Source organism: Anas platyrhynchos, chromosome 3 (assembly GCF_047663525.1).
Source record: "Anas platyrhynchos isolate ZD024472 breed Pekin duck chromosome 3, IASCAAS_PekinDuck_T2T, whole genome shotgun sequence".
Lineage (NCBI taxonomy): Eukaryota > Metazoa > Chordata > Aves > Anseriformes > Anatidae > Anas > Anas platyrhynchos.
The window spans coordinates 86849422-86876977 of NC_092589.1; the positions used below are offsets into that span (position 1 = coordinate 86849422).

The 27556-nt window shown below is 36.8% G+C and overlaps 2 long non-coding RNA genes across 2 annotated transcripts; both read left to right on the forward strand.

Moving 5' to 3' along the window:
• Positions 1-1666: 1666 nt before the first annotated feature.
• Positions 1667-14884, forward strand: LOC119716419 (uncharacterized). Its single transcript, XR_005264372.2, has 4 exons — positions 1667-1748; positions 3339-3381; positions 7389-7477; positions 14627-14884. It is a non-coding gene; the product is annotated as an uncharacterized lncRNA (long non-coding RNA).
• A 4305-nt stretch (positions 14885-19189) lies between these two features.
• On the forward strand, positions 19190-24433 carry LOC110352381 (uncharacterized). Its single transcript, XR_002401290.4, has 2 exons — positions 19190-19425; positions 22324-24433. It is a non-coding gene; the product is annotated as an uncharacterized lncRNA (long non-coding RNA).
• The last annotated feature ends 3123 nt before the right edge of the window (positions 24434-27556 follow it).

A 27556-nucleotide genomic window follows, 5' to 3' on the forward strand; every position in this document is an offset into this window, starting at 1 on the left:
AGTTTGCTGTGAACATACTAACAAGTGCTGCACTGGGCTGTAAACACAGACAGGAAAGCTTTCAATACTTAGGTTGCTAACTTTTTCCTTTCACCTCCCACTGTATCTCCCCAGCTCACTTGTAACTCATGAGACCTCAAAGCTTGGGAAAAAAACCCTGACTAAAATAGTTGTGAACATCATACCTATTATTTTGTAATTTGGATAATCAGGCAAACAGGTTATAAATATCTTAAATCATAACACAGATTTATACACACTTACACCTCTAAATTGTAAAAAACTATTTGTTTTAACTCTGAAGCCATCAGGTCATTAGTGGAAATTGAGTTATGCATTTTGCAAGTAGCTAGCAATAATGGAAAGTTATGAGAAATAGCAGCAATAAATTAATTATAACCTGTAAGCACAATCACTCTTCTATGAAGCTTCAAATGCTTCTACTTCATCATTCATCCATTCCTCTCAGCTCAGCTATCACACAGCTTTCACCAAACTGCTGTAATCAATATGTTGATGAGGACAAATAAAGAATAAGGTGTAACAGTAATGTGCAGTCCCAATCCTCGCAGATTCTTTTAAACCTATTGAATTTCATTACGGTACTTCTCATTTTCAAGTGAAAGAACATTGGGAGTGAATAGCGAGCATCTTGATTTATTAATTGCAAATTAACTATTCTGTTAACAGCAAATCTATGCAGTAAATCCATTCACTCCTAGCTTTGTATAGTCAATAGGTTGAACTTTGCCTACACTAAGTTTGTTTCCTAAAAGCAGAGAGAGATGGCAAAACAATGATCATCCTTCTTATCTCCCAAATTGCAATAACACTCATTAGAAAAACAAAGATACTTATAAATCTTATGAACCCACAGTGATTTTTGTAAGTATTCCTGAGATCAAATGTTCACGTTAGCATGCTTCCAAAGGTTTTATCCAGAGCACTCAGATGAGCTCCACATTATAAGTCTTCAGTCACTATTACTGCTTGTTAATGATGTGCTCAGGACACTGAGACCCTGAGTGACAGCATTACATTACTTGTCATGGTATGTCAGTCTCAGGTCTGACCACTCAAGCTGCCTTACCTTCTGTCTTTCAGGTCACAAGTTGCATTATGTTAACGTACACAGAAACATGTTAAATGACACTGAGCATTTTGTAAATTTTTATAGAATAAAATAACTTGTGAATATCTGAGCTGGTGTACCCCCCCCAGCCTGCCCCTTCACCGGTAACCCTGCTCAGGTGGCAGCCATCAGTGGCAGCTGTGATGAATGAACCTAGTCATAATAGCTGAACCAGGTTCAAAGTGGGTGGATTTGGGGGGAGATAAGTCCAAGGACTATTGGAGCATGCACCAAACAAATAAGGTTGATATACAAATATGACTAGTCCTTCACCTTACTCCATAAATAAGGGACAGTCCAGATCCCATTGAGCTCTTCTGCTGCATGCTGGAATCTTCCCCTGGAACAGGGACATCTCTCAAGGTTACTCCTTGAGGCTGAGAGATTCTATGCCTGTGACAGATAGTCATTGACTAATAGCTAGCTCATTGAGACTTTGCAAGTAATTTGCTAAGCATGATGAAACTTTGTAATCTTAGCTAAGTGATATAAAGGATTGGTTGTGCATATGATTCTTTAGGTATCAGCTCTTAAGTCTGGGATTGTGTTGTATCTAGACTCGCTCCTTGGAGTTTGGACGGCAAGAGGGGCTCCACTCTGAACCTTGTGACTCAAGGTGAGGGTCTTCCTGACTCTTTTTGTCTGACCCTGCCCTCAATGCAGTGAATAATTGGGTAACCTTGCCATCATGAATCTTGTTAATGCTACATTTACCATTACAATTTTCTTAGATTACTGTCTAATTCATGATTAAGCCCTGCTAAATCTCTGCTTTCATTAATAAATATATTGCTGCTTCTTTCTTATGAGTGAAATGCATAGCAACATTTGTGAGAACACCAAACTGTAACCTTCTATAACAAAGGGCTTTTGGGAGCCATGGACAGCAAATGTGGCCCTATAATAAGCATAATGCATGAAGGCATATCTTTGAGGAAGCTGTTTTGCACCTACCATTATTAGCTAAATGTATAATTACATGACTGACTTGTTTTATCTGGAAATCATAATAAGTATTAAGTCATGCATGGTTCCTGGAAAACCATTGACCGTGAATCCAGCTCATTAAATCTGCCTTTAAATCTGGACTTTACTGTACACTAGATTTGGTACGAACTATCCCGGCCATACTAAAGACTTTTTCCTGTGATATGCTGATATGCTTGGTGCCACAGAAGTGATTTTCATTAATTTGCCATTTAAGCAAAAACTCTTATTTCTGCGGCATAAAATAAAATCTCAGACATGGTTTACATCAGTGGAAAAATCCTTATTCCTTTGAAGCAGGTCAATATTTTTCAATAGAAAAATATTTTTCCAATAGAAAAAAGGGGATCATTATGAGCAGAAGATTTTTATATCTTCTTCAGCAGTGTTCTTCCTCTTTTCCTTGCACCTAGTATTCCATGAGTGAGCAAGGCATATCTTTTCTGATACATATTAAACACAAATTGCTTCTGAAGTCATTCCTCTGGGTCTCATCCAGCCTTTTCAAAATCAGTGGCATTACCTGGGATGTGAGCTGGAGCAGGAATTGTCCCAGCGTGTGTGTAAAACACTGTGAAGCATTTTACAATCCTTTAGCCCAAGTACTGCTACACTAAAAATCAATGGTGGTTCCTTCTGTAACCAAGTGAATTATGGACTGAAAACAAACAACAGCCTCCAAAAGCTAGGAAAACCTATTAAAATGTCATCAATCACTTTTCACTTTTTTTTTTTTTTTTTTTTTTTTTCTTCACATAGACTGCAGCAAGATATTGAGCTTGGGTATAACGGGAATTTTATTCCTTAGTTCTCCCATTTTTTTCCATTGACCACCAGTATGTTCATGATACCTAAATGAAAAACAGAAGATATTTACAGTTAACAGAAAAAATATACCATTTGGGGCATTTGATTCAGGAAGATTTGGTCACCATACAAAATTAGACCTGTTACAATATCCTCACTATCAGTGTGTGGGGGACTCTGAAGCCCCATTTGAACATCATTGTTTAAGGGACGGAAGAGAAAAAATCTTTCGCGTTATATTGGAAGAAAGAAAAAAACAACATTGCTTAGTTCATATAGAGGTTTTCTTTTTCTGATATTTCTGTCTAAATGCAGATGTCTGTTTTCTTCTCTGTACCGTCTATATAAGAAATCCCTCAAGACAAAGATGCTGAATAGAAATGAATACTTAAAATGATTTTTTTTCTTCTAGAAGGAAGACAAATTTATCAAGTATGTTTTGTGTCACTTTACCAGTGAGTTGAGCCTTCATTTTCTCTGGGTAACACTGCAAATGTGCAAAAGATGAAACAGACAAAGAAAAAAAAATATGATCCTAGGATTGTGTTTGAATCCCTATCCTTCATTCCTCTTGTTTAGTCTGCTTCTGCCAGAACAAAAGCAGAGAGCTCCTACCAGCATTTAGACAAGACAGACTCATTTTGCAGCCCTGGGGTTAGTGCTTCTTCTAGCTTTTGGGTAGGTAGTATTGCTAACTCTGTTTAAATTGCTCTTTTGTGTAAGGATTTGGGGCATAATTTTACTTTCTTACAGAAGAAAAATAAAATATGGTAGAGAGTAATCCATATCCTAATAAAAGAATTAAAACAAAGAGACAAACAAAATCAAAAACAACAACAACAAAAAACAGTCTGGCAGTTTAGACTATAAGAGATTTCTGAGTGACTGTCAGTGCTGGCAAGCTCTTGACAGTGACAAATGAAAACAGCCAGCAATCACAGCAGCCCGCTTCATTGCAGGAGGATTGTGAGGTGGACAAAGTTGTTTGGTTTCTCATATTTCACCATATATGGGAGAAAACTCAGCATGCTCAAGTCCTGTCAGGTGGTCAATAAATATCAATATTTTGTTTCTAGCTACTTTGCTCTGAAAATATTTATTTTTATTCAGTTAAATCAGATGGGAGTTACTCTTAACTGTGACACCAAGGAGATGAGAGCAGTAGGGGACCCACAAGAAAGTCTGGATAGTTCAGGGAGGTGTCACTGCAAGCTGGAGGGGTTAAAACAACAACAACAACAACAACAAAAGGTGGGAATTGGCAAAGGTCAGAATGAAAAACAAGAAACAAAATTTTAGGAGCTGTGTAGAGAAGTAGGTGACATCAAAGTCAAGAAGGTCAAAGAGAAGCAGGTTGAGGTGAATTTAAGCTATGTACAGGGGAATAAAGAAATGAATCTCGGAAACCTTAAGAGAGGAGAAGTAGAACTTTAATCTAATTTCAATGTACAAGGTAGGGGCAACTTTTTGGTTTCAGGCAAACTGTAAAAAAAATCCAAGTGTTGATTTCAGCTGTGGCTAACAATGTGGAGGAACTGTGAAAAAAGATAGGGTGAACTTTTTTTTTAGTCATGTTAGGATAGATGCAGGAACAGATGTTAGGTAGAAAGTCACTGAACTGTAGGATAGAAGGTATGGCAAGATGCAAAAGAAGATTTGTGAACATTCAGCATAAATTGAAATTCAAAACCACATGAGTTCATATAATAAGCCACATGCAGGGCACAGGGGACCCAAGCAGGAGAAACAGATCCTAATTGGGACACTGCACTTCGAAAACTAAGTTTCCAAAACGGTGGACTTGACAGTGTTCAGGATGTCCAGAGTTGTGTTCCATGACTTTGGTGAAATGGGGATTTCTCAAAGAAAGAAAGAAAAAAATAGAAGAAAAAATAATTTCCTTACAGAGACAAGAGGTACGGTCTTCTGAGGAGCATTTAAGAAGTCTTAGTAATAACAACACTTCTAAATTATTTTAAGATTTCCAACAACAGTGCTGTAAAATGCTTGCAGAAGTGCTGTTTGGTTAGCCCTTGTGCAGTGCCAAGGCTTAGGACCTGGTCAGCATCTCAGAAAGGTCCCATTGAAACAACCAAGAGTATATATCTTGGTTGGTCCATATCCTAAATTTATCCAGAGCTCTAACTTGGAGGGAGGGACATCTAACAAGAATCTGTAGATGTGGGAAGGAGAAAGTACCATCTAAGTTCTGCTTTGCTTACAAAGGTAGAATTTTTTTTCTGGAAAAAAAAAAATCATAAGTTATTCAGTAGAGTGATTCAGTGAGATGTGCAGTACTGAGAATCACACAGTGCTAATACCATTCTTTTGTAATTTATTTTTATGTTTGCAACACTAGTTTTTCCTCTCTGAGCTTGAAAACCCAGACAACACAAACAATGAATATTAATTTTAATATGAGACACCAGATTATGATTTCCCCCAAGTTTCTTAAATTTAATTTTCAAGCTAGAGTCAGGTTTATTGTTTTGAAGTGAGAATTTTCTATATGAAGTCTGAAGACATTAGTTTTGTATACACTAAATGATGCAATACTTCATTCTTGGAATATTTTTTCCTTCTATTAAAAGTCCCCCCAGCTTCATTTCATCCAAAAGACCAACAGTTCCTTGTAGTTTTCTTGTCTGCCACCAATATCTTTGAATAGGAATACTGTGTGGAGAACTATGATAAAATGTACTTGTTACAGATAGTATCACAATTCTCTGTCCTACAAGTACCTGAATTGTTACAACTAAGGAAGGCTGACAAACAAAAAATAATAAAAACAGAGTCCCCAGGCCAGAACAGGGTGTATCTCTCCTTTAGCATGTGGCATCAGTAGCATTACTGATAACTTTGTCTGAAGAGAGTCCAATTTTAAAAATACAAACTTTCAATATGCAGAAATACTTATCTGTTTCATTTTTCTTTATATCAAAAATGTTTCTTTTTTTTTTTTTTTTTTTTTTTTTTTTTTTTTTTTGTGTGTTGTACATGAAGATGTGTAATGGCTACATTACAATGATTCTTTTTTTTTTTCTTTTTTCTTTTCTCCTGATGATTCTATATCTATAATAACTAGCATTAAGCTGTCAATGAAAGCTGTGACATTGGTAATTATATATTTTTTTTATGATGAAAATTAGATGCATAATTGTGTATGACATGTCATGGGGTAACTGCAAGTGCTTACCTTTATCATTGTAGTCATTACACGTCTTCATGTACTACACAACATCACCTACAATGCTTGCTACTATTTGTAACAAGTAAACAGATTGTTTAAAGATACATATCATCTTAAAGATACATTAATAAAGAGGTACATGATCAACAGGAGATCTTTTGTTAGCATCAGATAAATACAATTACAACAGAATGAACATTTCTAAAAATTGTAATGCACTTGAGTAATAGCATATGAATTATCTTAGAGTATAAAGATTGGGAAGGAATTACTGAGAAGTGAAAACATATCTGTACCCTTTCTGTTAAAAAAAAAAAAAAGCTGATAACTGCAGAATTAAATGAAGCCACATTAAACAGACTACTGTGTTTTTTCCATTTGAAAATTGTCTGAAAAAGCTGAGCAATATGTATTTATAATAATACATGCGTACTGTGTTCCAGAGCTCCAGCAGCCAGCTTGTCCTGCAGTTCTCATTGCTCTAATGACAGGTGACTGACCTCCCACAATGTGTGTAGCTCAGGACTGTGAGTTGGACCCAAGCAGCAAAGCACCTAACATTTTCCTGCTGAGCTGATAATTGGAATACTTCTATTTTTTGATAGATAGCCAAAAGCAACTTGTGGAACCATGAAATTAAACAGATATTGCCCACACAAGCTCATTGTAACTACAAGTTTTAGGTGGCCACTCAATTATAGGTGATTACATCGTTCAGCAAGCAGTGCAAGACTGCACTGAACTTCTGGAGCTGTTCTTTGACAGCAGAGCCCTGCAAAAAAACAGTTCATCATCCATATGATGTAAACCATATATTTAAACATTCTGATTTTGAGAAGAAATTGAGATAAGCAGGTCTTTTACTGACTACCTTATAAAATTACCCTTCGTCTTCTTTTGAAGAAAATACTCTATTTGTCTTGCAGACGAATCATTGCTAAGTAAGAATCTCTCTCAGTCTGGCCATGAAATATATATTAGAGAGCAGAATGCTATCAAAGGCTGAAAATATATATATATATATATATTTTTGAGTCTGTGAGCAACAGGAGTCAGGGGAGCAGCATTACCTTTGATCTTCAGTTTACTGCATCTTGTTAGTCCACTCAGACTTCAATCCCCAAACTGACATACTGCCTGCAATTGTAAAAATTATAAAGTCAAAAAGTTCTGTTCCTTTTTTTGTTTGGAGGGAGGGAGGGGGGATCTGAATACTGTTAATGTATGACTAGAAATTTGTTGATTTGTTGTTTTGTTTGCTTTTTACTTGAGGCCTTGCTTTGCTGAATGCCCTCACCTGCTCTGGGGATCTCAGCACCCGACCTTTCCTCTCCCACTTGATCTCTCCCTTCTTCCTTCTGGTAAGTTCTGCCCAGATAAAATCAGATTTTGGACTAGAAAGATGAAGTGAGAATGGGATAAGGTTATAGTTTGTGCTATAAGCACTGAAAAAACTATTAAGGTCTTGAATAGAGCAGAATTTAAGACACAGCTGTATGTTCAGCATATCCCCCTTGGTTAACCTGTATTCAGTGGCATCTTCTAATCAGGCTGATGAGGCTGTGATTTCTGTTGTGTGTGACTCTGACTGCACAGGGGGAGCATTGGCAGCCTGCTTGCATGCAATGATGCCAGCTTTTGAATGTGATGTTGTAACCAAAGAGAGCAACTGTAAATTCTGTGATTCTGTGATTCTGTGGTGCTGTCATATATGAGGCTAACTTTGACCATGAACAGTTTTAGTTATCTTAAAAAAAGACCAAGTATTTTTTTTTTTTAACATCTTTTTTAATCAGACGGCAAGCTTTGTTATTTTATTATTATTATTATTTAAGAGGGATGTTTTACCCATTACTTGCCCAAAATGCAGACGTGAAAGAGAGAGCTATTCTCTAACAGATGGCAATACATAGCATTAGAGACAAATATATAGAACATCCTAGTGGCTGAGAATGGTCATGAGTATTATATGCAGATGTTTATATTTTAGTGCTAATGTTCCTGTTTCACATTAGTACATTTTCAGAATTATATTATCTTCTGCTTCTAAAGAGAATAAAGTAGCCCCCATTGCAGAGGAACATTTTGATATAATTTAAGACATCACAGGAGATTTTTAAGAGTTGTGTTTAATTCTTACCTGCTACTTGGATGTCTAGAAGTGTAATATAGGGATCATACAAAGGGACTATATAGGGAGTACTGATCACTACTGCCACAGAAATTAAATGCTTCCTTTGTCTTGCTGTGTTTCCCATAGGTTTCTTATATCAATAGGTTCCAGTGTTACAACACTGGATGCTTACGACAGCATGAAACTGTCCTAAAATGACTGAATGTATTGATTACAGTGTGCCTAAGATACAGGAACTGTCCTTCATTTTAAAACAGAACATTTAAACTTTACATCCAATCTCCGTAGCAAAACAAATCATTTCTGCATGAGATTCCTCTTCAAAATTGGGTGTTATGCTGAAATACCATAGAGCAATAGGTATGACCTTTGTAGCATATCAGCATTTATTTAATGAAAAATATAATAAAAAAAGAGCAGATGGCATTTGGATATAAACAGATTTTGAAGGAAAATGCTTTTGCTTACTCTGATATACTTAGTATATGTGAAGCAATTTTCCCGAGGCAACACAGAATAGTTCAGAGCAATGGTATTTCAGAAATTTTCAAGTGATAAGCCTCAAAAGGCTCCCTCATGAATAAGAGGAAGGGTCTTCATGGAAACCTAGCTGACATCCTGAGCCACATGATACATTGAAGGAGGGACAACTGGAGGCTTAAACAAGTGGAGGCTGGATGTTCTCACAAGGGGGGGTGGATAGTGGGGGGAGGCTTGTGACTTCTGACAGCAGGAGAAATGCTTCTTCTCTGCCCTCAAAGTTGAATTTGCAGTCTTGGTAAAATGTCCTAATACCCAGTGAAGGGGACAAAGCTCCACTGAGAGAAACTACAGGAACCATCTGGGCCTGAGCTGAAAGTCAGCACCAGGAGGAAGTAGCTGGTGATGGGGGTTGCAGGAAGGCACCGTTAGCTGATGGGCACATTGTCACCAGAGGTTGCTGCTTGCTGGAGGACAGGATCTGTGATGTTACAGAGAGTGCCAAAGATCCCATGGGGAGTAGCTCTGAAGCTCAAAGGAACTCAGGAAACCTGTCCTTTAAGAATGGTCTGTCTTGATACTCAGGAAACTGAGTGGACATATCAGGAGACCGGGCAGGCCAAAAAAAACCTGTGCCAGTTCAAGGACTGGATGCTTACAGAGCATGGGTTGTACTTCACCTGGATGGCTGTGACAAGTGAAGTACCAGGTGTTACCTGCCTTTTACTGTCTTAGACCCTGTACTGTGTCTGGCTGGGATGGAATTATCTTTCTCTGCAGTGACCCTTACAATGCTGTGCTCTGCACTTGTAGCTAGAACAGCCCAGTGTTGTGTCTATGGCTGAGCAGTGCTGGCACAGCACCAAGACTCCCTCCAAGCCTCAAGAGCCAGCAGGCTGGGGGTGGGCAAGTGATGAGGAGGGGACCTCACCAGGGCAGCTGACCTAAACTGACCAAAGGGATATTCCATGCCATAAGGTGTCATACAGCAATAAAAGGCAGGAAGGGGAAAGGAGAGGGGAGGCTCTCATTATGAAGAAGTCTGTCCTCCTGAACAACTGCTACTTGTATTGAGGACCTGCTTCCTGGGGCATGGTTGAACATCGCTCATGGATGGGAAGTAGAGATTTTTTTTTCTTTCTCTCTGTGCTTCTGGGCAGCCTTTGCTTGTTTTTCCCCTCTTCCTTTCCCTTTAATTAAATTATCCATATCTCAACCTGTGAGTTTTGTTTTTTTTTTTTTTTGTATTTTTTTTTCTTCCTCGTCCCCCTCTTCTTTTGAGGAGGGGGAGTGAGAGATGGGTTGTGGTAGAGTTTAGCAGCTGGGTAAAACCAGACCCCCAGCACAGGAAAGACATTGATAATGTGGATCAAGTTCAGTGAAGGATAACCAGGGCTGAAGCATGTGCCCTGTGAGAAGAGGCTGAAGGAGCTATGCTCACTCAAACTAAGAAAAGCATAGCTTCAGGAGGGCCTGACAGCTGTCCCCAAATATCTGGAGTTTATAAAGAAGTTGGAGCAAGACTATTCATAGTGGTTGCATGGCAGGAGGATGAAAGAAAGTGGGTATAAATTGAAGTGGGAAAGTGGAGATAATGGAAAAATAAATCACTATGAGAACAAGAAAGCACGGAAACAGGTTGCCCAGAGCAATTTTGAACTTTCTATTTTGGGTCATTTTTAAAGAAATGAACAGGTAAAGCCTTAAGCAACTGGGTCTGAATTCAGCATTGACCTTGGTTTGAGCAGGAGGCTGGAGTAGTAGACCTCAGACTTCCAGAGGTTCCTTCCAGCTTGTATGGATCTGCAGTGCCATGAATCTATGAAAATACACTATTGCAATAAAAGAAATATGCTACACAATCTTGCTTGTGTAGGAACTTTTAGTATGTTATTTTATATATCAGCAGAAAACCTTTTACAGGAGACAACCTTTTGCATGTTGAACCTGGGAACAAAAAGTCCTTTGTGTCAAATTAGGATCCACAAAAAGCAAATTTCTGTAAATACATTCATATCAGACAGAAGAGAAATAGCAAGTTAGGTTTTAGAGATGAAGAGACATGAACATGAAGGACAATGTGTTTTACCATGGATGGTTAGAGTAAACCGGGAAACACAGTACAATCTAATGGTGGATAGGAGGTTAATAACGCACAGTGGTCCAAATTGCCCCTTTGTTGACCGAGGGATTTATCTGGATTGTCATCAATTAAAAACAAACAAACAAACAAACAAAAACAAGCAGTGGAATTAAAGTTAGCCATCATAAAGCTATCTAGCTGAAATCAATATTTACATGACAGCAGGCTCAAAGAAGCAAAATCCCCAAAATTGTCAAGAAAAGTCCTACACTCTGCTTTCTCCAAAGACACTCAAAGTTTTGACACTGCCTGTAATGGGCCAAGCCTTCACTATAGGGAAATATACCATGGTGTTAGGAAGACACATTTTATTTTCTATTTAATTGTCTCATAATAGCTGAAACAGAAAACAGCCACCAAACACTTTTCAAAGAGGAATTACTGTTAAATACCTCAATTTTTACACTTCACACATTTTGGAAAATCTTCCTCAGAGCAAAAATGGGCTTTCATGAGCATTTCATGTTTTTTTTTTTTGCCTGTTAATCAGTTCCAGGCTCTATCATGTATTAATAGTGAAATAACTGATGGTAATAAAAGGAAAATCGTTTACTGATTTTGATCAAAGACTGAATGTGACATTACTCTTTCCAACAATATTTCCACAAGAGGCTTAGAGAAAGTATGTGGTGCATTTGAGACTGCTGTCACTTGGAGAAAGAGTAACAAGGCAGCACTGCTAGTAACATTCTCTGATGAGCTGATGCTAGTAAGTACCAGCTTTGTCCTAGGTTAGAAATGACATTATTTGTTACAAACAATTGTAAGGAAAATAACTCAATATCACACTTACATTAATTAATTCTCCTTCATTCATCTTCCAGAGCTGGCAGAAAAAGAACAGGCTTTTCTAGTTTGAATTATCATACTGATAAGATTAGTATGCACAGCTCCATCTTCTGATACTTACATTCAGAAGATCATTACATCTATGTCTGTGAGGAAACAGGAGGGAGACTTGTAAATCTTACATGTTCATGGATTCATAATCTTCCTCTTGTCAGGAACGGCAAGTTTTACAAGCTATTTTAAAGGCATGCCAAGTAAATCAAATAACTATTGGTTTTAATTAGCACTCCTGCAAGCTGTAATGCTCTTTAACTGAAGCTAAGTTACATCAAAGAGATATGAAATTCATTCTTGCCTTTGATGTTTTTTCCACATAAAACACTTCTTCTCTCATCCATGCAGTTTTTATTCCCATTTCATTAAGCAATTGAAGGACACCGATGGGAGCTAATCCTTGGCAATGATGTACCTAAACAATCATGAACTGAATTACCTTGAAGAAGAATATGTTAATATGATAAATAATAATATTTTCAATGGGGCTTTGAGGTGGGTAATTCTCACATGGTTTGTCGTGAGGCAAATATGGTTTCATTGTATTTGTATTCAAAATGATGTACAGTTAAATTCAAGCAAGAACACAAAAATACATAATTATTTGCTTATAGCTTTTGAGGACACGATCTGTACACATACATTTGGTGTGTCTGGAGGGAGAATGAAATGCATATTTATCCACATATCAGTTTAAAGCTATCATAAGCATCTCTGTAGTGGAAATTTTCAATACAAATACAAAATGTGCTTTTGCAGGTACTTGATACCCTGCTGGGGCCATAGCTGACCTGCAGCCAAGCACATGCACTGTGGTGCGAGCTACTGGAGCAAATGGGATCCTAGCATCAGCTACTGTAGTGTGTGGTGTCCCCTGCTCCCAGCCACTGGGCAGGATGTGTGGTTCCAAATCAACTACTGGGGGAGGCCAGAATAAGCAAGGTGATTGTAGGGCTCTGTGCTGGTGGCTGAGCCTGTGCTACAGGTTGAACCTGCAAAAGGGAACAAAGCAGCCAGGTCCACTCCCAGTCTGGGCAGGGACCATGGGTACCCAGACATCTGGCTGGGCACAAGCACCTGAGCAGAAGCAGTCCTGGGCTGGAGTGGCTGGAGGAGGTGGCTCATTGCTCTTAACATCACTTAACATCTTTACCCAAAATTTTGTGTTAGTTGATTCTCTTTGCAAATATGTATTATTTATATATATTTTACTCGTGCAAAATTTCTAGCAATTCTGAACAACAATTGCTGATTGCTTTAGGTCCTTCTAGAATTACTGATATAAACTGCTATTCATTCAGGTTCAGCTAGGTTAATTATTTAACCACATACTTTTTTGTAGAAGAGCTGCAGTTCTTCGTTTCTTAAGTATTGCTTGCACTCAAGATTATTTAAAATGTTAATCTAATGACAAATGAAAGCATAGTAGTGTCCATTTATTTATAATCTGCTTCATTATTTAATGGATATTTTACAGGAATTATCTTGAAACTCAATAGGCTCAATCTTGCTTTCACTGAAATCAATGGCAAATCTCTCACAGAGTTCAATGGATTATGACTAGCCTCCCTATGTAATGAGTTGTTATTAATGCCTGTTTTTTGCTACCTTAATTATTCCCTGACACTAAGCATACAGTTTCTGACTTATTAAATAATATATAAAAAAAAAAAAAAGAAAGAAAATAAATATCTAATGACAGCAGAATAAAATAAATAATTAAATAAGCAAAATGAGATATTTTACTTTTCCCACAAGCTTTTTTATGGACTATTAATATGTATGTGGCATATTTAATAATATACAATGCAATATACACATGCCACCAAACAGGTAACAGGATTAATTGCTTTTCATGGTTGATCTATATTTATGCAAACAGTTTAATGAACTCCATGCATTATAGAAAGTACACCACAAGGGACAGGAAGTCTTAATAACTTGCCACAAGTTATTTAGGTATTTTCCTCATGAACAGAATTAATTCACAGTCTCACTGGAACTTACACATCCTATTGATATATTTACATTTGGATTTAATTTGTTAATTTTTATCTTTACCGTTATCTGCAGCTGGTTGAGGAGAGAATAATAAATAGTGGATTTAAATGAAATTATTCCAGTTACATGTGAGCCCACTTACAGCTTTGGTTCTTTATATCTGCAATAGTAAACTATGAACAACATGTACCTGAGCAACTCAGAGCACAGGCAGCTGTTACAAAGTTAGACACAACCTTTGCATGGACAGATCTACTGTTTTTTGAAATTGTCAAGCTCTTATTTCCTCATTGTATTCATTTAAATTGTAAAAATGCTGTGGAACAATATCATTAAGATACAAGCATCTTGTTTTATGAAGGGTTCTTGGGTAATGTAGGCAACTCAACCAAAATTCTGAGTATTCTTATTTTTTTTCAAAATACGCTTTCTGTTTTAGTGTATTTGGGCAATGCTCTAATTACACCCTTATTCCTAAATATAAGGATAAAGAGACGATGCAATAATTATAAAAAAATACATAAAAAAAAAGCAGATTCTGGTTTATAAAATATCAAATGCGACTTGGTATGAAGCAGATACATGCTTGCTACAAAGATTTAGATTTTTATGGCTATTAAATCCATGCCGAATAGCAGGATAAGGGCTTGTAACTCATTTGTGTGCTCTGCTCCATCTCAGAAGCACCATGTAGCCTCATGTCCCATGCCACCACCACCATGTATGACTCTCCTCTGATTACTGTCTTTTTTTGGCTGAAATCTTGCCTAACTATTGTTTTTCAGAAGCTTGATACCTGGACCATAAAAATTCATTACAGGTTAGAAGTAATCTATTATTTATGGAGAAAAAAGATACTGAAATAGAATAATAAGTTGATTTTTTATTTTATTATACTTTATTTTCTAGGGGATCTAACGTAGGATTTTATGTCCTTGGACCAAGGTGACAAAGAGTCCTGAAATGCAAAATAACACCTTCTCGGAACATGCACATTGGATATGTATTTGGACACAAAGAGAGAAAACTGCCTCTCAGAAAACAAACACTTAATTGGTGAACTGTAGTAGGTTAGTTATATATTTCAAAAAGTGCCAGATTTGAAATATTCATTTGTTCAAGTCAACAGACTGTGGATGTGCTTTGTGTCTGGAATTTGCTAAATAAAGTCACAATCAAAAAAATACTGATTCTCATCCAATAATTATAATACTAACTCTAAAACCCAATCCCACACTGAACAGTATGCTCATTTAAAATATGGGTGTTTGAGAAACCCCTGTCTCCAAAGAACCCTGTCTGGGATCTTGCATTCTGTTCCTTTTGATAGTTCCCTACTCTTCCTTCTAATCTGTGCAATATAAATACACAGGGCAGTGTAATATAGACAAAACTAAGCAGAAAGCATAAGCAATTATAGCTAACTTTCTCTTTTCTTTTCTTTTCTTTTCTTTTCTTTTCTTTTCTTTTCTTTTCTTTTCTTTTCTTTTCTTTTCTTTTCTTTGCTTTGCTTTGCTTTGCTTTGCTTTGCTTTGCTTTGCTTTCTTTCCTTATTTATTTATTTATTTATTTTATCAATTTGATATGTTTGCTTACATATCAGCTTTTACAAACATACTGGACTGGGATACCAGTTTTGCAAAATGCTGACACTGTTTTTAAGCTACTTGCTTGACACTGTTTCTGAATTCTTGAAATATTGCTCTTTCAAGAAGTTTTAAGAATACAGCAATTATTTTCCTCAGGTTATTTGGAAAATGTTGAGATGGAATTTTACATGCGGACAATTCTGCCTGAGACAGTGACAGCAGCTGCCTCAGGCAGTTGATGTCCCTGGGGCAGGAGAAGGAGTCACAGGCAAGCAGAGATGCCTTCAGGTGAACAGAAAAAGTAGGATGTCTCGTGACATCTACATTGGCATACTAGGCAGGGTCTGCTCTCTGGTTCTGAGGCCAGCTGTCATGGTCAGTCCATATCCATAACATTTAAGTATCCTTATCTCCAGAATGAGATGTGTACATCCAAACTGTTTATTGAGAATGGTTCCTTGACCATGACAAACCCCACAGTGAAGTCTGGGAATTGCTGGTGAGAGTGCCAGTTGGCTCAAGCCAAAATCATGCCAGAAACCTACGTTCAGATCTACAGCTTTGCTCTGCTTAATGCTCTGGTTGTAATGCAACCATGCTGGGTTCTACGCAACGGCATAGTGAGACAGGTTGCATGGAAATTTCTGTAGTTAAATGATGTTTGAATTTGACATCAACAAAAAGCAAAATAATTTAAAGCAAATCCTGAAGGGATTACTTTATATTTTCAAGTCCATCATTGTGACTGTATCTTCTGAGACACATTAGAAAAATAATTTTCAATTTGTTATATTCATGTATGTCAGTGGCTTCTTCCACCAAAGATACATTGCTTTCATTTTGACTATTGATTAAATCCTTAAAAACGTAACTTTAAATACTAAAACACTGATGACAACCATTACATAAAAAACTGAAGCACTCCCAAGATGCTGTTGTCAGTTAGTTACATTAGTGAGTAATAGAATAGCAACCCCTTTATGATGTATTGCACTAATTCAACTCTCTGATGATGGATTAGAGCAATACATAATCCAAAAAGAAGCATTTTGAAGATGAATTACTCAAGAGATGGAAAGGGGTGGGAATAAAAGATCCAGGGGAGTCAATAAATAGTAATTATAAAACTTAATGGAATCTTTAGGAGTAGTTTTGATGACCATTAAATGGAAGAAAGAGACTATAAACAAATGAACTGGTAAATTGCTCATCAGCCATTCAAATTCTTCAGTGAGATGGTCTGTGAAGGTCTAAACTTCAATTATTTTGATCCTTGTTTCTCTGGAAATTACAGCAAAAGTCCTTAAGAGAAGTGATCCCAAGAGTAATTGAGTTGATGAGCATTGAAATGTCTTGTTTTATACACTTGTCACATCCCTCCTTTATGTCACCACAGATAGGAAACAACAACCTTCCATTACCTAGCTACATATTTTTTTTATTTTTTTTTCCCTTGTTCTCCTGCTGACCTTTTTGTAGGCAGAGTGCCCTGGGTTTTAGAGCTCTGGATACTAGTCCTTGATTTGCCAAGGTCTGTACTAATAACTCATCCAGTTTTCAATTTCCTTTTTTATAAAATGGGATTTTAAAATACTTTCCTGTCCTTTGTAAGGTCAGTTCTTGGAGACATGGTATATATTAAGAGAGCTACAGAAGTAGTAAATGTTTAGGATAATGCTTTACAATGGTATAGCTCTGTTTAACAAGATCAATAGGCACTTGACTTTTAAAATTAGGAGCTGAGAAGAATGTTCTGCTAAGCATCACATGCAATAAGAACTTCAGAGTGAACATGAGCAAATGACAAATGATGCTGAAATAATGCTAGCACCATCTTAGCAAGGTGGCTCATTAACTGAAGGTTGTTGAGTAAGTGGAATCATCAGCACAGCAGTCATTGCCAAAGAGATCAATCTTTTATTCAACATTCTGCACCAGTCAGTGAGGTTCAGTGACCTATAGTTAGGCCATGGCATGAGCCATGAAGATTTTTGTGGGAAGAAACCTGGCTAAAGATCAGATGGGAAGAGATGCTATAAGATCAAGAGATAATTAATTCTTAGAGTTAATGCACAGTGACTGGAGAGTTCACTTCTACATTGGCCTACCCTCTCTACTGTACCCTACACTTACTCCTCACCTTGTGCTTCAGACATGACATTTGCACTTGAAGAAGAGGTTTGAAGAGCCTGGTAAAGGCTTATATCCTGGTAAAGCAAGATATGTAGTTGGGTGTTAAGAGATACTTTAAACGGGCTTCTGAAGCCGGCTAAGTGTTCATACAAAACACCATGTGAAGAACTGCTGAAAAGCTCTGAGGTATGAAGCAGCTCAGATGAGTGCTTCCTGTTCTCCTTTTAGCCCATAACAACAATGGATTGGTGTTTAGATAATAGGTGCCATATTATGATTAACAGGACTATTGAAAAGAAACTACATTAAGGCTTCCAGAAAAAGGTTAATGAAAAAAATCAGTCCATCTTGAAGTCTTGACACAATTTTTCACAGGAAAGAAATAGAAAATCACAGAATCACAGAATATCCTGAGTTGTAAGGGACCCACAAAGATCATCAAGTCCAAGTCTTGTCTCCACACTGGCCTACCTAAAAATCAGACCATATTTCTGAGAGCTTTGTCCAAACTCTTGCAGGCTCAGTTCTGTAACCACGTCTCTGGGGAGCCTGTCCCAGTGCCTGACCACCCTCTGGGTGCAGACCCTTTCCCTAACACCCAGCCTGACTCTGCCCTGTCCCAGCTCCATGCCGTCCCCTCGGGTCCTGTCGCTGTCCCCAGAGAGCAGAGCTCAGCGCCTGCCCCTCCGCTCCCCTCATTAGGGAGCTGCAGGCCGCCATGAGGCCTCCCCTCAGCCTGCTCTGCTCTGGGCTGAGCAAACCAAGGGACCTCAGCTGCTCCTCACTCCTCTTGCCCTCCAGACCCTTCACCATTCTTATTGTCATCCTTTGGACACATTCTAGTAGTTTTACTTCCTTATAGACTGCTCTAACTCTGTGGGTTGAAATAAAATGGAGCCAGCTCTTCTTCCATAGCCTTGCTTCTCATCCTTTTTTTTCCTTTCACACTGGCACATGCAGCCTGTCTCCTGGAGACCAGCAGGTGTACAGATGAAAGCTCCCTTTGGGAGAAAGCTTGGCTGTGCCCAGGGTCAAATGTCATACATATGTGAAAGAAAGCTTTCTGACCTTGAAATTAGGCAGAAAGTGGAAGTCTGAAGTGATTCTGCATAAATTTTGGACGTGAACCTGTGTCCTGAGATGACTAAATGCCTAGCAATAAATCTGGGAGTAGAGACCAGATTCACCACATTCTTCAGACAACCTCTCCGTATACCTCACCACCAGTTCTGTGGTATTTTCACCACACTGGCAGCATTTCAGTATGTAAAAACTGGAGTTCTCCTATGTTCTAGCCAAATGGTGGTGGGTGTGCATTCCTGAGAGATGTGGGTTTGAGCTTTTGCTGGTGGAGAAGTGAGCCACAGCCTGTAAGTGTCAGAGCCCTCACTACAAATGTTCTACATTAAAAGTAACTACTGATACTTTAGAGAAAGAAATTACAGCTTTCTGTCATTTGAAACATAATGGTAAGCACTCTAGCGGTCCTGTTTCTAAATAGGACAGAAGTGCCTACTGTAGCCATGCCTACATCTACAAAGCTCTGGAAAGAGTGGGATAACAAATACTCCATCATAGCTTCCAGTACCAGGTGAAAAATTCATGTTGCCTGCACTCTTCATTCACTTCCCTGAAAAAGGGAAAATCCTTGCTGCCCAGTTTTCCCAGCTCCCTCATCTCCTAGCTGGTCTCTTGAAATGAGTGAGAACCATCCCCAGGCTCCACAGGATGCCATGGAGGTGTTGTCCTTGCTCCACAGGGTGCTATGGAGTTCTTGTCCTCTTTCCCCTGATCTCTGCTTGCTTCACTTCTCAGAAGGGTCTCACTCCAGGAAGGGAACCTAAGGTGAAGGAGTCAGACGTGGCTGTAGGATCAGTGTGGGTACAGCAGCTTGCCTCCTGCTTAGCTCAGCTTTAAGGTGCTTGGGCACAAAATCACCACAGCTGTCAGGATCACAGAGCCTGTTACCACCCATCCTCACTCTGAGTAAGTATCTCACAGCTACAACAGGGAAGAAACTTTTGGAACTTGGGGATTGGGAAAAAAAGGAGACAGAAAAGGATTTTCCTTGAGATTACTAACTTGTAGAGAACAGGAATGCAGACTGCAAGCTTGGGACTCAGAAGGGGAAAAGAAAATAAACCAAGCTGACATGTCAAACTTGTAGACCTAGACAGGTTCCATCACTTCCTATGTCTTCTCAGCCTGTTATTCTTCTTAACTCTTGGAGGAACACATATATTGTTCATATTTACTGTGCTGAATGAATCACATTTTATTAAGAGTCCTTTATTTCATGTGGTTTACCCAATTAATGATATATCCAGAGAGTCCAGGAGGCAGTCAAGCTTCAGAGAAGAGTAGAGGTGGTTACAGGTAAGACTGGTCTCAGCACTGTTTGAGGTGGAAAGTTGCCCAAGTTTGAACCGTAACTCTGGATTAGTTTCTGAAAAAATGTGTATGCATGCTTATGAAACCTTTCTATTTACATTACAAAAGTCTCTGAGAAGTATGAAAATGGCATTAGCAAACCCTGCCAACTCTTTGAACATCCTAATTAAGGGATAAGATTTCAGCACTTCCATTTCTTTGGAAAATTTTAGGGATAATACAAGCTGTTCACACAAAATATTTCTGGTGTAAAAGAAGCAAAAATACCTCATAGGTTTCTAGGTCAGTGATGGATGGATATATATTTATAACAAAATAAAAAACCTTTTTAAACTAGCAGTGAGTTAATAAGATTGTAACAGTGACAAAATGAGCCTCTGACTTTTCTAGTTTGGGAATTCCTAAATAATACCCAACAGTTCTGCTTCAAGGTACATGCAGTCTCATATATATGCACCTCATCAATAACCTTATCTATAAAAAGTGACATGGTGTAAATTGTATGCCTCTCACCATGTTGACTGCTTAATTGCCCGCATCCATTGTGACATTGCTGCCCTGTCAGCATGCTAAGTAATTGAAAAATTGTTGTGTGATGGAAGATCAATACAACTTTAACAAGAAACAAATATCATACAGTACTGGAAGTAAGCAAATAACCAAAATTAGCAGTTTTGATTATCTCCTGAAGACACACAGACACCCATTGGTGTTTCACTGGTTAATTTCTTTGTTAACAATGGCAGCCAAAGAGGTTTCAGTTGTTAATATTTCTATAGTACTACTTTTTCTGGCAGGACCAGTTCGGGGAGATAAGTGAAGTTGTTGAATTTTTGACTTGAAAGCTGTCTATTGTCTGTTTTTAATTAAAACAGTTAATAGTCTTTATTGATTCCTTAAATGTGCTGTACTAGATAAACCATTTGTACCTATCCTTAGTTATTTATGTCTAAGCATTTTAGGGCTTCACTAAATTCTTTCACAGAGAATTTTTTTTGGGGGGTGAGATCGGCAAAAGTACATTCAATTACTTAGCTTCTCTGAATATTTTAAATGTACATTCAAATAGACAGAGGAGTACAATTAAAAACAATATTTTAGCATTTTTACTTGCAAGTCCACAGAAGGCACCACAGTCTAGTCAACATTCTTCTTGGAAGTCAAACCTGGATAGGAAAATGCAAATTCCAAAAATGTTTAAGTTAATTTTATGCCATTATGTCCCATGTGTTCCATAGGTTTTCAGCTTTATCTCAGATAAATTGTAAATTCAAAAGAACATCTAGCAAGTTGTTTTTGTTTGTTTCATTTGCCAGATGCTTTCATTATTTTATAGCTTAGAAACGGCATAAACTTGTGTAATGCATTCATACAGTGGGCAACAGCTACATTTATTGATGAGTTACAGCTGAGGAGTTGAAGGGATTCTATCCCTCTGGAAGTAGAATCCAGGTGCTGACACCAGGGAAAGTATGATCACAAATAAGTTCATTTCTTAGAATGTCATTTTTATGTTAAATGGAAGTTTCTATTTTACTTAATTTTAAAAATTACCTTAAGGCATATATATTCAGAGAAAATCTAAAAGCAATCCCTGCCAGAAATGACTATATAGACTAGCACATTTCATTCTACTGTTTCCAATAATATTTATTATTTTAATTTAATCTATTGTTTGTTTGTTTGTTTTGTTTTCCTTTGATAAGAATAATAGTACTGTATATATTGTGTCATGGTTTTGTGATCATTTTCACATAGATAAATAAAATAATCTGGTTTGCTAAAGAAAACAGTATATGAGAACACATCCAGTACCTGATTATTAAAAGCAGTCCACAGAAAAGAACCGAGTCAGATATATGACTCAAATATTTTTTCTCCAGATCATTATAATGATTCTTTTAGTCATTAAATTGTATCTATTTTTCCTTAATCTGATATGACAGACTAGCTGCTTCATTTAAACTTCCAATTCTTTATAGTTATTGCTACATACAAAATCCATTTTTTCTCCTATGTCAAAATGAACCATCCATCTTTCCAATAGCAAAAATAAATGAGAGACAATATGGTTACAAGCACCACTGGAAAGATTCATTCTGGCACATCTTTTGTTTTTAAGACATCTATTCCTGAGGATACATTGACAAATGAAATCAGCAATGTCATCATAAATAGACTTGCTAAATAACTGGTCTACCACTACCCATGTCTAGCTCAGATTAAATCAATGGAGTCAGAACAGAGATAAATTTGCCTTGTCTACCTGGGTCCAGCACAGATATCACAGAATCTGATGCTGCAGTTATCTGAACCTAACACATCTTTTGGATCATTTTAAGGTCAACAAGAGAACTCCAAAAAACCTGAATGACTGTAAAGAACTAGTTCTTGAAGGCAACAAGTAAGGTGTTACATGTATAATTAAAAGCAATTGCAAAAGTATGGCATTTTTTCTTCATCTATCAGGTAATATGCTTTTGCATTTCACAGAGTGAGCAACAGGACAGACTTATGAGGTACAAAGGAAGAAGAAGCCTATACTACTTATACATTTTCACATGGGACCTTCAGTGGAGAAAGAAGGAAGAAGCACAGTGTAAAGGAGAAGCACAGTGTAAAGGATGGGATGAAGAAAGAATATGGACCTGAACTGTGTATGCTTCCATCCCTGAAGATATGGTGGTACAGCTAGCATAAATCATCAGCAGTCGGCTTCTTGGGAGGCTTTTATCTTGTGTTCCTGCTCCTATCATGATGCTTTGATCAATGAATCACAAGGGATAAGTCATGCAGCCAGACATAGTTTTGTTTTTCACTTCTCTGTCTCTACACGTTTCACTTGCAAATATACTTGTCACCTGATAGCATGGGTGAAATAGTGGTTATCATTAGCTATTGTCTTTACCTCATGGTGTGTGGCCTGTAAGGAGGAGGAGACACAAAATAAAGACAATAAAAAGTCCCACAGAGGGAAAAAAAAGTCAGAGAAAAATAAAGGATTTAAAGATCAACAAGGGAGTGCACTATCAGAAGGCTGGGCTGTCTCACAATCCTGCCTAGTGCAAAGTTTATCCTAAGATTTTTTATTTTTATTTTTTCCCTGCAAAATCAGAAATCCCTCCCACTTTTCATAATGCAGATTCCGGGCTGCAGCAGGACATTTCCCAGGCGGGAGTAAGGTGTAAACACTTTAGCTACACAGATGTGTCTTTTCACTTTTAGGAGGCAGTGTTGACAGTTAAAGGAATGACAAAAGTTAAATTCCATCTGTAATATTCCCTCAGCCAATGTAGGTAGCCACCCAGTGGTTTGGTTCACATTTATTTTTATATAGTCATGATTTTGTAACGTATTCTAAAGAGCTATCCCATAACCTGCAGAGTGTATGTAAGGGAATCTGTGTATTACTTCTTAGGAGTAAAATAACCAAGAAAAACAAGTTTATTATCAGTAGTCTTACGTCCATTATAGAGGTGTTTGTACCTTGAGAAAGGTATAAGGGTCAGTAATCAGGAAGAGGTTAGAAGCTGCAAGACTGTAGCACTTTTTAGCACTTCTGTAAACTCTTTAACACAACTTTCTGTGCCTTGCTGTGCTGCAAACTGATGCTTTAAGTCACCAGAGTAGACGTGTGTAATAACTATGCCTCCAAGGTTTAGCAAAAGGTTTCTGTGTCAGATCTGTAGTGTGCAGTTAATTTTCATGGAAGGAGGAATATGAACACACGAATAGTGACCTATAAAATGAAATGTGGTGAGCTACATCTCATTTTACACTTTTTTTTTTTTTTTCCCCTGAGTGAAACATCCATTTAATAAATCAAAGTTCTCCACGGAATTTATAGAACTATCTGAAATGTATTTTGTTTATTGTTCATTAAATCTAATCAAGACCAGCACATTTTCCAACTGTAAAGAGACTATTGATTAAAGTAGAAATCCTGCAATGCATTTAAAAAAAGGTAAAATATCATAATTCTGAATTAGGTTGATAACCTATTGTCATATTTTGAACTGAAACATTGATCAATAATGTATGTCATTTTTCATTCGATTACATCTGTAATTTAGCATACATTTATTGATTTTATTCATTCCCTTGTTTCTAAATCACTAAGAGGCTACAATATTTTGATGTTGGTCTTACCTTGTTGCATGTTAAAATGTTCTGTCAAGCAGTCTTGTAGAGTGCTGTAGGAAACTAATAGAAGTATTTATTTCTCCTTTTTAAATGTTATAGAAGTGATGAGTAGTATCACCATATTGTATTTACTAAAAATTGCATCAAGTTATCAACATTTCCCTTCTCTGAGTACAGATTTTATGGATAAAATAGGCCAGACTTTTTTTTTTCTTTTTTTTTCTCCCCCTACACTTCTCTTACATTTTACCAGGTTTTATATGAGCATTTCTTATCTTAGTTTCAGCTGTTTGAAGTTTGGTCATTCAGCATTCCTTTTTCAGTGCAGAAGGCAAATATGTGTTGTACGAAGAGTTCTTAAGAAGTTAAAGTACAGTAAATTTAAGTTTTCAATAAGTGGATATTTAATACTGAATGATTAAAAAGAAATACATTCCACCTTCTTTGCAGAATAACTAAATATTTGTGAAATATTTACTTCAATATTTTTATCTACTTCCTTTGAAACCATGAATTATAAAACTTTGAAACAATTTTATTTTCTGGACCACATCTGTGTGAAAATCAAACACATAAACACATTTAAAAAGTTGTAGTAGTAATAAATATGAATGAAATACACAAGTTATAAATCAATATGACAAACCAACTCTATTACATTTGGGAATAAGCAGAAAACATCCTCCTGCTGAACTTCAGCACATAACATAGACTTTAAAGCACTGCCATCAGATGCTGGCTATTCATGCTTAAATTTTATTCATAGCAATATATATATATTTTTTTTTTCAGCATTGAGGAAGCATTCCTAGAAAAAACAACTCAATCATTTATTTTTAAAACTCAACCTTTATCTTCCTTAAAGATTGTTAACACAATCTTTTCTCTGTGCTATCTCTCTCCCTGAGATATTTCTCATTTTTGCTAAGGATTACGCTTTTAGCTTGTTGCTTGTCTGGTACATGTAAATGGGAAATGCCATAATAAATAATATCCAGCAAGTCACATCATTCAGACAAAAATGAGAACAGGTTTTCCACAACTGAATTTAAAAGCCACAGACCAGACCTTTCTTGTGTGGGACAAGAAAGGAAGAACTGCAAAGAGCTCCAAATCTTTTTTTAGCACGTTGCTCATCAGAGACTGATGCAGTACTTTAGGCATCTGAGAAAGCTTGGAAGAAGCATTATGAGAGGTGTCCCAGTACCTGACAGGGCTTTTCTTTCACTGCTTTTGTCTGAGACCAATTCCAGGAAAGTTCATGATGGTTTGCTGAGAAGTATATCACTGTTTTCTCTCCTACAGAGACTTTCAGCCAAATAGCCTCTATAAAGTATTCTGCTAATTAGGGATTCAGGAACTTTCAGAAAGATTTATTGAGTTTTCCCACACAAAGTATCCTGTGTGTGCATTAAATCCATAAATATCACTGAGGTAATAATGTTTGGCAAAGCTTCAAAAGTCCATCAATAATCCCTATCTTTTGAGCCTTGCAACTTCTATGTAACATGTTCTATTTATGATCATATTTTATCTTTACATCTATCTACTCTTTTAACAGATGGTATGAACAACTAGTTTCAAAACATATAACATTAATATCTTGACTACACAAACAGAAAAAGGAATTAGGTGAAGTACTATAGATAGTAAACAAAACAAAAACAAAAAATCCTATTAAGATATTTATTAACTCATTCAAAATTCAAAGATAAAGTTTAGATTAGAACTCTTTCCACCGTGTTCTTCTGTGACATTTTTATTTGCCCACAAGCATTATTTTCCCCTCATCTTTCATTATTTACCATGGTCACCAAGTTTAAATTCATGTTGTCTTCCTTAGAAGTGATACTAGAGCAGAAAAGTGTGTTACCAAACATGGACTCATGTTTTATTGGCCAGTCTGGCTTTGAGAAACCTCCGTGAGTCCATCTAAAAGCATCAGATTTTTGTCATAGACCCTGGTCCAGCTGCCTCAGCATGGTCACTATATTTAGGAGATGAACTGGCCCCCCTCTGTATTGGGATAGAACACAATCCTAAAGCTGACAATGTTTTATGGCAATTGTAACATGCCTGAGAGTAAGGCAATGCAGTCTGATATGGTGGGACCCTGTATACCAAAGATCCTTGTGCTCCTCTAATTTCTACTGTCCTTTAGAACAGAAAAGCTGCAAATCCAACAATATACCTATAATAGATGGTATAAATTTCCTCTTTTCTTCTTCTCTTATTGAGGACAGAACATTTAATTTTGGACAAAAAAATAAAGGAAGAATTGCCCCAAACAGTTATATATGTGTGTGTGTGTGTCTGTGTGTGTGTATATATATATACACATATATATGTACATATATATGTGTATATATGTATATGTGTATATATGTATATATATATGTATATATGTATATATATGTATATATATATGTACATATATATATATATGTACGCATATATGTGTGTATATATATATATACACACACACACATTTATATATATATATATGTCCTGTTAGTGTTAGGTTTGATTATTGCTTTTCATTTTCACTTTGAAAAGTCTGCTATTGAACAAGTCAGTTATTATAATACCACAATAAATATTAATAACATTTAAGTAATTATTACTAAATATTAGAAGAATAATAATTAACTTTACAGCTAATATTATCTGTAAAAATATAGCAGCTGTTATACATAAAACAGCAGACAACAGTTTTATGACAACATTGTAGTCTATGAGACTGTTGTCTGTGGGAGCGGAAGGACTCTTCAGGATTCCTGAAGCTTTTGGCACATATATATATATATGTATATATATATATTTAAAGATGAGCAAGAATAGCTTCGGTTTTGATCCTGTGTATGCAAAAACACAGGAGGAAAAGGAAACTTGTTCAAACTGATGATGGGAAAGGATTCTGAGCACTAGATTTTACACAAGAAAAGTGACTGGAAAGCACATCTGGTGAGTGACTTGGGTTGCAACTAAGTCCAAACAGGAAAAGGACACTGAAAATATCAACAGACATCTAATGTGGTGCTAGGTAGGCTATCAGGGCTCTTCAGTTCTCACCAACACCATAGCTAGATATAATGCCCAACACCTTATACAGTTATTTTCCTTATATTGAAAAACAAGATTTATATATATATATATATATATTTTTTTTTTTTTTGGTGCTGTCATCCTCTTCTGAATTTGGCCAAACAAACAAACAAAAACAACAACAACAACAACAAAACAAACTGGCATTTTTCTCTCCCTTTCGATGCAGTCCTGCAGTATATAAAAACCAAAAATGTAAAAGAGAATTAAATCAGTAGGACTGTAAAGCAATATACTAGGCTTTACTGAAGCTATATTAATAACCTACGGGCCTTAATAAATTAGAAAAAAAAAATAAAAAAGCTTCGAGTGATCAACTCTGATCCCTTTCTACTAAATGTTAAAGGCATTTATGCAATGAAAGGAATTTATCTTTTGTCTAAGCAATCTCTTCAGAGACTGTGTATTAAAGCAGAAAGCTTTCTGGAGAAAAAAGGTTTTCTGTATTGCTCTTTGGGGAAATTTTCCTTCTTATGGT